Source organism: Lytechinus variegatus, chromosome 10, assembly GCF_018143015.1.
Source record: "Lytechinus variegatus isolate NC3 chromosome 10, Lvar_3.0, whole genome shotgun sequence".
Classification (NCBI taxonomy): domain Eukaryota; kingdom Metazoa; phylum Echinodermata; class Echinoidea; order Temnopleuroida; family Toxopneustidae; genus Lytechinus; species Lytechinus variegatus.
The window spans coordinates 3,717,582-3,729,971 of record NC_054749.1 but is presented as its reverse complement, the minus strand read 5'-3'; the positions used below and the strand labels follow the sequence as shown (position 1 = coordinate 3,729,971).

At 37.9% G+C, this 12,390-nt stretch overlaps 1 long non-coding RNA gene across 1 annotated transcript in view; it reads right to left on the bottom strand.

The window, feature by feature from the left end:
* The window catches only part of LOC121422472, a 51,698-nt gene extending 46,967 nt beyond the window's left edge, over nucleotides 1-4,731 (bottom strand). Inside the window, exon 1 of the long non-coding RNA XR_005971169.1 lies at nucleotides 4,555-4,731. This is a non-coding gene — a long non-coding RNA (uncharacterized LOC121422472). The remainder of the gene's footprint in view (nucleotides 1-4,554) is intronic.
* Nucleotides 4,732-12,390: the final 7,659 nt, after the last annotated feature.

Sequence of the window (12,390 nt, the reverse complement as noted above, 5' to 3'; positions counted from 1 at the left end):
CCCCTCCTTTTTCCATTGCGTGTACTTTGTGTGTTCTCTCTTTATTTCTTTCTGTTTTGTATTATTTCCTTCTCCATCTCTCTCCCTATCTTCCATCCCTATCATGTCTATATTTTCTTATTATTGTCATCCGACTCCCCTTATTACCATTTTCTCCATCACCAACTCTTCTTTCTTTCTTCTTTCTTTTTTTCCATTCTCCTTATACCCTTCTCATCATTTCTCACATCACTTTCCCTACTTCTCTCTCTCTCTGCCTTCTCTATCACCCCTCCTTCCATCTCTCCACTTATCCTGCAAGTCCACCACTCGAGAGGTGTTTCAGTCTCAGCGAGTCCTGTCTCTTCGTTTAGACATGTCCTTTATCAAGTAGGATAATGGGCGACTACATTAGGCACATGCATTTTTAAGGAGCCCCTCAATGGGTGGCGTATCCAGAAAGAGAGGGCACTTTCATCCCACTGCTTTGTTTGAAAGGATCCAGACATGCGTGAAGCAAAATGAGGTTCTATTTTTCATTATTTTAAGACAGTGAAAGTGATTAGGTCATTCTAAATGCGTTTTTTGGGGTAAGATTTCATTTAAGTTTTGTCCTTTCGACAAGCTTTCCATCTTGCTTTCATAACAATCTGATACTATGTTCTCGTAGCAAGTAAGCATAATTCACTTTCTATAGACGCATTTCATACATGTTTTTACATTTTCCATAACGAATGGATTCTTTCATTGTATATAATTATAGACATATACATGTATATTTATAAAATATCTTGGGCCCGTTTCATAAAGCTTGTTATGATAACAAAGTTGCAGTAGCAGTTAAAAGCTACTGAAATCCTTCAATTCGATTGGCTGATATTAAACTTGTTATATTAACTGTGTATTTGTTAATATAACAAGTCTTTTTTTAAATGGGACCCTGGAGGCAATCATGGACGATAGAGATGAAGTCAGTAGAGCCTGAAGTTGTCGAAGTTTAGTTAATTAGGTCCAGGCCAACGGACCCTCTGCAATTTTAAAAGCGATTGGTCATTCTTTAATCTATTGAGATTTGCAGATGACGTGTCTGACCCAAATCCTGATCAAGCAATTAGTTTGATTAATTCAGAACCAAGATTTATTTTTCATTCCGGTCCGTAGACGATGTTTGACCGAAATCCTCTAAAGTAATTGAATTCGCTGTCCATCTTTGACCGCTGGAACATAGGATAGTCTGAATTTATCGGTGTTTATTAAAAACCAGGAGAACTCCATTGCCCAACCACATCAGAATATTGAAGCAATTTCTTACATCACCGTATTATAACAGTGATGTTCAATCATTCATCTGCTATGAGACATTAATGTGTTGTAAAAGTAATATAAAATGTAAAGTAATGTAAAAGTGGTAAATAGACCAGAGAAAAGGACAGAGAGAAGATATGTGACGACGCAGCAACAGAAATCCTCTATGTACTAAAAATGCACCGCAGTACCAAGAACAAAAATAACAAAGCAAAACAAAACACCCACATATGAACGATCGCAGGCAAAATACAATACTCTCAATTCATTCTAGCATATTTATATCGTTATATTGATGATGAGTTTAATATTGCACATCTAAGACCCAATCTCTGAGCGGTTCACCAGAAGTAACCAGAAAAGAAGTTTACGTGTGGTTACAGAAACGAGGGTGGGTCTATACCCATAGCCATGTTACAGTCGCACCACCGAAAGCAACTCAAAAACGATGTGTTGTAATGTCGTTGAAAATATTGTAATAGATTCGGTCTGTCTGGAGCCGGTATCGCCGGTGAGACTGTGACATTACCTTTGAAGAGTGAATAAATATGCACCCTCAAGAATACACTCCATTGTGACGTTTCAATGCCAAGAAAATGTACCCCCTTCATTACCGTGATGCTGTTGACAATATTGAGGGTAAGTCCCAATTCAAGACAGTCACAAGGGCAGATAGATAAACGAAATCAGGTGTCCAGGTACTCGAGATAACCTAATCTGCCCTTCGACACATCACTGGCAGGTAGAGAGTGGGTACTTCGATAGAACATGGAATGAGTTCCACATTTCTTGTTGCACAAGACAATGATCAAGAGCCGAAGCTTATTAAACAGCATTTTATGTTAACCTCTTTACATTAACATTAGGTCTCCAGGAAGGCAAGATAATTTGGTCTCCCCTCCGACATATCACTGACATAAAGTGAGTTCCCCTCTGTTTGTTACACAACACGATCAAGAACAGATGTTTAAGTCTTTGGGGGAAACTTCTTACATCAGAGCGACAGGGATATTAGTCCCTTAATGAAAAATTATTCAAGATGCTTTTACAAGGTAATCCAGTAATTATAAAACCAAAGTTACACTTCTGTTCCTCTGTGTCAGGTGGTGTCACTCACTGCCGTTTTAAAATCTAAACTTCTAATCTTATCTTAGAAACTTTCTGCAGGGGTTCCAATCCGTTTTATTTTTGGGGAAATTATTATTCCTTGGCAAAATTTATCTTCTCAGTGATTGCAACAAAACATGCATGTATGTTTGCTTCCTGGCTTGTCTACAGCGTTAACTAAAAACTGCAGAAAGTCCGACAATACAGTATATCCAAGCGGATTTCCCCCTTCAAAAAGACATTTCGATAGAAAACTTATTTGTTTGTTCCACTTTTGTAATATGATCGTGATAATCCAAGCGGGAATTGCCCCAATTGTCGTTATATTTAGATGATCATGATGGGCTATTCCTAGCAGCTATTAGCATTATCTTACAAAAGTAAGATCACGTACGTCCGATAGCTCTATTAATAATTTTCCATGGAAATATCCCGATTGAATCACTATTGAATTTTCTAGTAAGACGGAATTTTATAAGAAAGACAGAATAAGAAACAACACTTTGAAATTTTATAACTTTATGCTAATTCCCCAGTGGATTCTATGGATTTATGACCCTAAAAACGTGTTCAGCTACATGTTTTTTTTGTGTGATTCAAACCGATTAAAGTAATTTCAATATTAATCAGTGATTTGTAAGTATTTGAGTGTAAATTTCTGCGACGGGTACAAAATATAAGTGACAAAGACGTTATTTTTAATAATACGTCCACAAGACGCCCTACTTTGGGACGCACGATTTTGTTTCGTCCTTTATCTAATTTGGTTTCACTCATTCATACCTTAAGTATCAAACATGAGAATTACACCTAATGAAGAGTTTACGCTTCACGAGTATGCATCATTTATTATTTATCAAAGTATTTTGTCAAGTTTTGAAAAAACCATGTTGTAATTATAGAAGTACAATTTATTTTCCGATTCAAGGATAATTTTTGGTTTCGTAGTTTTTATTTCTTACGCAAACGTAATGCATGCTTATTCATTTCCCCCCAAACAAACAAAACACTTGATCGTTGAAGATCTAATATTCTTCGCTGGGGAAACCATAATGTGCCAATATGGCAAAACATTGCCCATGAGCACGATCTGTCATCAAAGTCCATAGATCCCTAAACGGTATGGTGTTTGCTGATTGTCTAGTCACACGACAATCCTACTGGTTATGTCAAAATTGAAAAAGGATGAGAACGGCGACATGGGAATCGTTAGTCCTCGAGAACAAATCCAAACATCACATTCCCTGGCCTTACAATGAAACAATTTCTGGAGCCATGGCTTGAAAATAAAATCAAAACGGCTATTGAGAGATTCGTCTATGTATTTTCGGAAGAATCGCCAGATTGCATGGGTGATTGTCCAAAGGCCAAGGCCATCAAAGCCATCAGCGTATTCAAGATGACATTTCATGAAAGAGACGGCGGATCGAAAATGGCGTTTATTATCAAAACAAGCCCAAGTGGACGTCATGAATCGCTTGAAGATACATGTAGGTATTGGTGTTTACTATCGGATTTAAATAGGTTAGGAGGGAATGCAGCGCCAATGCAAATGAGATGAGGCTGTCATGACAACTGCCACCTAATTTTGTTGTTTGGGCCTTGCAATGTGTCTTTCCGAAAAGGTAAACAACCGCTACGTTGAATGTTACCTTCTTACGATGGGTTGATATTATCAGGATTATATCTTATGGTACTTGAAAAAATGATATTTCCGAGATATATAGATTTTGTGTTAAATGTCGATGATTTTAACCTTTTAAAGAATTAAAAAAAATCAGTACCCAATGTAAGAATTGGAAAAGATGCTTCGTATTATTTTCTCCAATCTTGTCTCTTCCGGACTCCCCTAACTATCCCTCTCTCACTGTCTTTTCCCCTTCCATTATCACTCTCCCTTGTCCATTCTCTCTATCTGCCTTCCTACTTTTATCTCCTGCACAATTCAATACCTAAGCTTAATATGAATAACACCATTTCTTAAAACAGTCGAATTTAAAACAACCTAAATAACACCTCTGCATCACACCTGTCAATGAATTTACTCTGAAATATCAGGAATTTTTTAGTCTTAAAATTCCGATGATTGAAGTGCTTACGACCTGTTCAATCGCGGAATGTTCTTAAAAGGCGTACAAAGTGGAAAATCTGAATTCTACTCACGTCTGTTTTGAAAGTGTTTGAAGTGGCGTATACCAAGGCTGGCGGGCCCCAAGTGCTGTTAAAATCCCGGTCGGAGTCGGGGGAGGAGGAGGAACTGGAAGGAACGATGTAAAAGGCAGTGGAGTATACCTAGGATGACGTGAAACGCAGTCCGAATACGTCAAAACATTATGTTGTCTGGTCTGCAGATGTAAACGAGAAGAGAGACAGAGAAACAGAAAAAGAAAAAAAAAGAGACATTAGAGCTTAATGTACAGACCATTAGGAAAAGTAGCCCTTCAGTTTGGTTGCTTACGGCGGAGGCATTAGGGTTGAATAATGCTTATTTTGTCCAGTGCTTTCACTTCAACTGACAAAAGAAAAGGGTAAGTTGATGTCGGGACTTATAAATACCCCCTGCCCACACACCCTTTCAAACACTGACAGACCTACATACTTTACAAATTAACAAAAACTGAAATATGTAGAGATTTTGAAATCTTTCTAGATTCGAAAAAGGGCATAAAATATGAATTCTTTTTATTCGCCTCACTGCTTACATCTAATCATTAAAATGATTATGATTATGAATAATGACATTTGGTTGAAAAGGAATGATTATGATTATGAATAATGACATTTGGTTGAAAAGGAATGATTATGATTATGAATAATGACATTTGGTTGAAAAGGACGTGGAGAACACATTAATTTTCAGAGTATTCCTTGATTGGTCATAGCAGAGATTGACATAGAATTATATCAATTTTCTCATTAAATCGTCTTGCTAATCGCCAGGTCGATCGAAAATATACAACAAAGTGTATTTTTTATTTTAAATACCATTATGACATACAATGCAACGCTTGCACACTTGCAACTCCTAAAAGGACGTAATTTAAGAGAAAGGGAATGACGGGAAAAGAACAAACGAGTGCTAACAAAACGTTTACAAAATTCGCAATAAAAAACCCCCAACAGATTATGAAAGAGCATAAGAAATTGTACGGCGACGGAGAAGAAGAAAAAGAATATTAAAACGAGAAAGCGAAGAATATCATCAGAGATAAATAGAAGAATATAATGTAGTTCAATGACATAAAATTAGATAAAAAGAAAAAAAATCTAACTATTGCTCACAACCGAATATAATAAAGTACTGGCTCTACTCTCATGCATATTTCACATCTTTATCCAAAATTTGCGAGTTTTCTTCCCACGGGTTCTATGTTATTTCTTATTCATGGCAACCTCCTCATACCTAAAAAAGTTCAACGCAAGCAAAATACGAGGGAAATAATATGGCCTGACTTCAATCCAAGGCAAATTCTTTGCGAGGAAACGAACATTCCGTCGACCGTGCACGAATATTCCCTTTCTAACCATCACGACCGCATTGTACCTCACAATAATATTGATAAGCCATATCCGCCATTGCCCTCCTTCAGACATAGATGATCGTGGCATTTTAAAATAGGCTAAGATGGATGGTATGTATTTCTTGCTACCCCTATGGGTATATCACTATCCTAAATATGGTTGTCTGATTTCACCAGTACAGGATGAATAGGATCAACTCTTGAAAAGGGAAAGCGTCTCTGTATACTTCATACATGAATAATATTTCATACTGAATGACTACCATGGTTGAATTTTGAAGGGTATAGAGGACTTGTAAGGGTACTTTTTTATTACATCCTTTCTACATTCAATACCAATTGCATAAGTATAACATATTTCCAAAATATTAAAGTGGTTTTTACTCAGATGTTGTTATTTTGCGCAAAAAAATTGTTAGTTTTGATGTGTTCAATTGTATAGTACCACTCTCACATTAACGTAATGATGATCTGCAATATCAGGTTCTTGATTTTCTTCTTATTGTATAGAGTGCATGTAAATATAAATCCGAATTATAAAAATTGCATTTGATTCACAGGAGGTGATATTTCTGTAAGTTACTTTTGTTTATTATCACTATTATATTTTGTTGCATTTTACGTAGCCTCAATCGGGACACGTGATGATATCATTTTCTTTGCATATAAATAAAAGATGACAACCTACTTGCATTCTGAAGTGGTTCCTTGACTTTTGCTCCGACGACAATTGATACGCTCACAATTCTACAACATTAATGGAATCGCCCAATTCAACCCTTGATTTAACAATATACCCTACCCTTAACCTAAAATAAACCCCAATTGGAACCCTATATCTTAGACGGAATAAAGCCCGGAGCAATTGTCGCAGGATAAAATGTCGTGTCCTTTCTGAAGTAGCCCTGGCGAGAATCGTTTATGAGTGACGTTCATATCTAACGTAGATCTTCCTGGGCCCAGTGTTTAAAAGATTACAATTGATCCGATTAACCACAACTATGGAAAGCCAGCAACGCCAACATCTAAAATGCATTTTTGTTAATTTTCTTGTAGATATGACGCAACCTTATACATTTATCGTTTTCTTGACAATCAAATATACCTTCCATGTATTTACAAAGGATATTTTGCAAATTTCCCTTAAGGGAAAAATACGACAATGATGGATTGCTATATAGTTCAGGTTCAATTACAACTATTTGTAAGATCGTACCCTGAACTGTATTTTTCTTTGGTTTAAACGCTGGAGCCGAAGCGGCGGCGACCTGTCCCGTCGCTGTCCGAGACACACCCACGTACTTTTCCCTCTCCGTACCCCCTAAAGGGTTTGAGAGCACGTGTTTCTGGGATCGTTCCCGGAGGAAAAAGTGGTAAATAGACTAGAGGAAGGGATAAAGAGAAGATATGTGAAGATGCAGGAACAGGAATGCAGAATAGAAAGAGAGAGAAAAAAGAATGTGTGTGCGTGAGTGGGTGGGATGGGTATTTGACGGTGTGGGTGTTTGTGTATGTGTAAAAGCAAAAAAGACAGTGAGTGTAGGTGTGCGTGTATTATCTCGATGCGCGCGTAAAGGAAAGGGGTGAGAGGGGAGAGACAAAATGGAAAAGAGGGAGACAGTGAAAGAGAGAGAGAGAGGGGGGGGGGGGGGGAGAAGAAAATCAGACAACATTAAGAGTGGATCAAAGAACAGAGACTTAGATAAAGGAGCGGGTAGCAAGGGGTTTAAACAGTTGAGACAGACATTTCAAGGAGAAGCAGAGCTCATCAAAGACAGTTGAATTATAAAGTGCTAATAGATAAGCGAAAGGAGAGAAAGTGAATGGTGCTTGTGCAGGACGACATGTGAATCACGGCGGAAGAGAGAATGGAACATATAGATTGAAAAAAGGGGCAAAACTTGAGGAGAAATAAACAGACAAGAACATTCGGGAAGAGAGACAAGAAGAACAATATCCTCTCCTTAAACTACTTGAAGGGGACACTAGGGGCTCATTCGCTCGAGGATTACATGGATTTTGGAGACATTCGAGATGAGATTTGTTAAGTAGACTATACAACGCGGCGTCTTTCTAATGGGGACACTTTGCTTGGAATATCCGAAACTCGAATCATAACATCGATGGGAGCCTCTGACTGCGGATTTAAATGCCGGGTATTATTCATCTCGTGAACCAACCATAGTGTACGGATATATATTCTCTTTTTTTGCTCTCTCTCTCTCTTCTTTCGTCTGGTGTAAGGTAAAGATCGGGGACGTGGCGTTCTCGCGTTCCATGCGTAAAATTGAAGTAAAGGCGAAGAAACACGAACTGGGACGCTGGCCGTGTTCCCTACATATAGACATGATTACTTCATCCGATCGTAAACACAGCGTCATACATATTTCAGATGATATCAACGAAATCTATGCTTGATCAAATATTAACTCGTTGCCAGGTCTCCCTTCTTTACCATCCACTTTTATTCAATCCAATCGCCTGACAAGAATGGCTTGCCGTTGCTTCTTTATACTGAGTATTTACCTTAGGTTTGGATGGACGAAAAGGCCACTGTCCAATGGCTATGCTTAAAGACGACATACGTCCGCTATCTATAATCCAGTAATTGATTAGAGTCTAGAGAGGACTATGATGGTTATCTATCTTTATCTTTTCCCCATAAACTGCTTTATTCAATCTACATGTATCTCTTTCATGATCATTACAGACCACCATAACTTAGGATTTATGCGTAGACATTTGGCACAGTATATCGGCCGCCAACTCACTGAAATTGATTACCCTATATTTCTTCATTGATGCATATTGTGCATGATTTGCCTTTTCATCCATGTGAAATTGTGTTACTGTACGTGAACGTTGTTCTATCACTGTCTTTGTAAAAAAAAATGTATAAGAACATAATATAAAGAGCTCAGTTGCAAAAAGGGTTAGGTCCATTTTTTCACATGGTAGGGTATCATAAAAATGATATTCTTGGAGTGGACATAACACCTTTTGCAACCAAACTCTTCTGAAGAGCTCGTTTGTAAAAAAGGATTAGGTCAATCTTTCATTAATTATATTATTTTCTGTCTCAAACCCTACAAATTTTTAGCCGCTTTGATGATACCAAACTAAATTTGACATTCACATTAAAACGTGAATAAGAAAGAGAATAGATTCAGTTCAGTTTGCTTGCAAAAAGGGTTAGGTCCACAATGATAATATTTGAAAAAATATGCAGAAAAAATTGAAGACTTGTAGAATTCTTCTATACCCAATTTTATATTCACATGATAGTGTAGTATATCATGACAATATCATGAGAATATTGCAGTATGTGAGGATACAAAGCACGATTTTTTTCTGAATGGTCCAAAGTGGACCTAACCCCCTTTAAAAACCAAACTCTTCATCGGAATTTTGGATAAAGATGGTAGATGTAATTTTACATTTCATGGTTCTAAATAGGAATATATCTCATTACCCTTTCTTCTTATTCTCCTACTGTGTTCTTATAAACACTGAATTAATTTACTGTGATGACTGTTTCTCTGAACTTCATCCTCTCTGCATTTTAAAGTGAATTCTTTTCCAGCAGTTTATGGAAACAGTGTTGCATCCCCCCATTCTATTTCATTATCCATCCTTGATGGTGCTTGTCAACTTGTGTTTGTATGTGATCTTTCTGGCATGCCCCCACCATCCTACTTTCGACAACCTCTTCGCTTCCATCACCCCATCTTAATGTCCCATGTTCATTTTAATGTTTGACCAGTGGCAGGACTGAAGGAGCGAGAGATAGATGGTTAGTTGTTGTAGTCCTTATTTGGTCATCCACTCGTCATCAATCAACGAAACGGAAACATTGCGAGACGGTGGAGTGGAATGTAATGAAGGCATCGCTAGACGTCCAAATCAACCCAGTACAGGTCCTGCCAAGCTCGAGTGTTTACCCAATTATATTATTCTTCATTTGCACTCTCTCTCTGTCCTAACATGCCCAACCTTTCCTTCTATCGTCCATCTTCCCTCAGAGACGATGTGACCATTGCTTTGTTCTAGTGCTGCGTTCTATTTTTCGCCGAAAATGCAACCAACGGCGGGATTCGAAATGATTACGATAATGAGACCGTGTCAACAGTCGCAGGAAACGTGTCAAGTTTGATTATTAAATTGGATTTGCAATGTTTTTCGTGATGTTACCCAGACAAGCTTTGGCAGTGGGGACGGAACCCTTGAGTCTTTCCTATCTTGTAAGATACAGTAACAAGCCTTTCACCGAACCAATCAATCCATCACTTGCTCCGTATTTTTAGAAACAACCTGTTTTTTCGGCGACTTATCGGCAAGCGCTGGGATTGTTGTGTGCACTCTTTTGACACCGCTGTCGTACCGTAGTCTCCCTTCTCTCTTTTCCTCTTCCCATCTAATCTCTCGGTTTTTATTATACCCGTTATAGACTAAACAATACCACTTCTTGTTGGAACTGAATTACTCTAGATGATGGGATGTGACGTTAATTTAAGCGTTAATTAAGCGTAGGATCGGGTCAGGACAAGCGTAATGATAATAATGCTAACTATAATGGGTAACGGTAGTACCAGCTAATAAGGAGAGAGAGATAGATAAAAAAGGTGGGGAGAGAAGAGAGGGAGAGCTAGAGAAAGGATTGGGGGAGAAGGGGGAGAAAAAAATGAGATAGGGAAGGGCAGGGTTCTTCAAGCGCAGGTTCTTGATAATACTACGGACACACTAAAGATCCAAATCCAAACCGACCAATAAAATGCGATTATGACGGTCGCCTAGGACAGTGGACTATCAGTATGCTACGTATAGGCTATGCTGTGACAATACCATTATGATTCGTTTCGTAGTGTGTTTGTCCTTATGTCAAACATGCCAAAAATGAAAGATTCCTTGAAGAAAAATTCATGCAATAGAACAATATTTATCTGTAAATTTTCATTTCCAATATATAAATACATTATTAGAATTTTTCTTTAAAATAAAAGAAGTTCCTGCAGCAGAGTCTCGAGAACACCTGTAATCTTACCAGATTGCGTAATCTTACAGGATATTGGTATTTGGTGCATGTAACCTTACAAATCTCCTTAAAGAAAACACCCTTTTCCCCTTTGTAAAGAGACCTGTTCTGTTTGATTGCAGAAAAAATTCCTATTTTATGAATTCCCAGAATGATTCTGCTATTGCTTTCTGCAAAATCTTCCTTTTTGCCAGTATAATCAGGGTTTTTAACAGTGTAGAATGTATCACCCCAAAAATCATTTGAATACAAACGTAGGAATCAAAGCTGGTGAATAGTTGGGTTTGTTTGATTCCCTCTTTTTTTACAATGATTGATAATTTACATTTGTAAATTTTCAAAAAGACGGTGGATTGAGGGTTACACTTCGTAATTCCGAAGCTTCGTAATTCCGAAGGTTCTTTATTCCGAAGGTTCGTAATTCCGAAACACGTAAATTGCCTATACCTCGATGTTCGTTAATCCGAAAACGAAAAAGGGTTCGTTAATCCGAACATTTGTGGCGTAATTCCGACGGTTCGTTATTCCGAAGGTTCGATAATCCGAAAACGAAATAAGGTTCGTTGTTCCGAAGGTTCGTTAATCCGAAAACGAAATAAGGTTCGTTGTTCCGAAGGTTCGTTAATCCGAAAACGAAATAAGGTTCGTTGTTCCGAAGGTTCGTTTATCCGAAAACGAAATAAGGTTCGTTGTTCCGAAGGTTCGTTGATCCGAAAACGAAATAAGGTTCGTTTTTCCGAAGGTTCGTTAATCCGAAAGCGAAATAAGGTTCGTTGATCCGAAAACGAAATAAGGGTCGTTTTTCCGAAGGTTCGTTAATCCAAAAGCGAAATAAGGTTTGTTTAACCGAAAACGAAATAAGGTTCGTTTTTCCGAAGGTTCGTTGATCCGAAAACGAAATAAGGTTCGTTAATCCGAAAACGAAATAAGGTTCGTTAATCCGAAAACAAAATAAGGTTCGTTAATACGAAAAATGATAAGCGGGAAAGCAGAGGCAGCGGCAAGGGGAGGGGGGAGGGGGGCGGGGGACATTGTTGCCGTTCAATTATTATGAGGATGGGAAGGCAAGGGCGGCCGAACGAATTTTCGTTGGGAGGTAAAGCCAAAAAATGAAACTCATACGTCAAAATGGGCACTTTGGTGATATTTTTACGTTAAGATTATCATCTGCTTGAAGTCATTGTGTGTTTGATAGTGATTAAGTAGAGAAAAACTATGTTAAAGTGACTTCTTATTATGGCAAAATGTATATTTAGGCTTTATTTTTCGGGAGAGAGTATAATGAGCGAGCGGCTTGGTAAAACAAATTCAAAGGTGAAGTTGTAGAACGTTTTGGGGGTCAATTATTCTTAAAATGGCAATATTGCGAGGCGTTGCGAGCGTGAATCACAAGCTAAAACTTTAGGGTATTGCAATAAAAAATGAAAATAAGTTTTTGAAAATCCG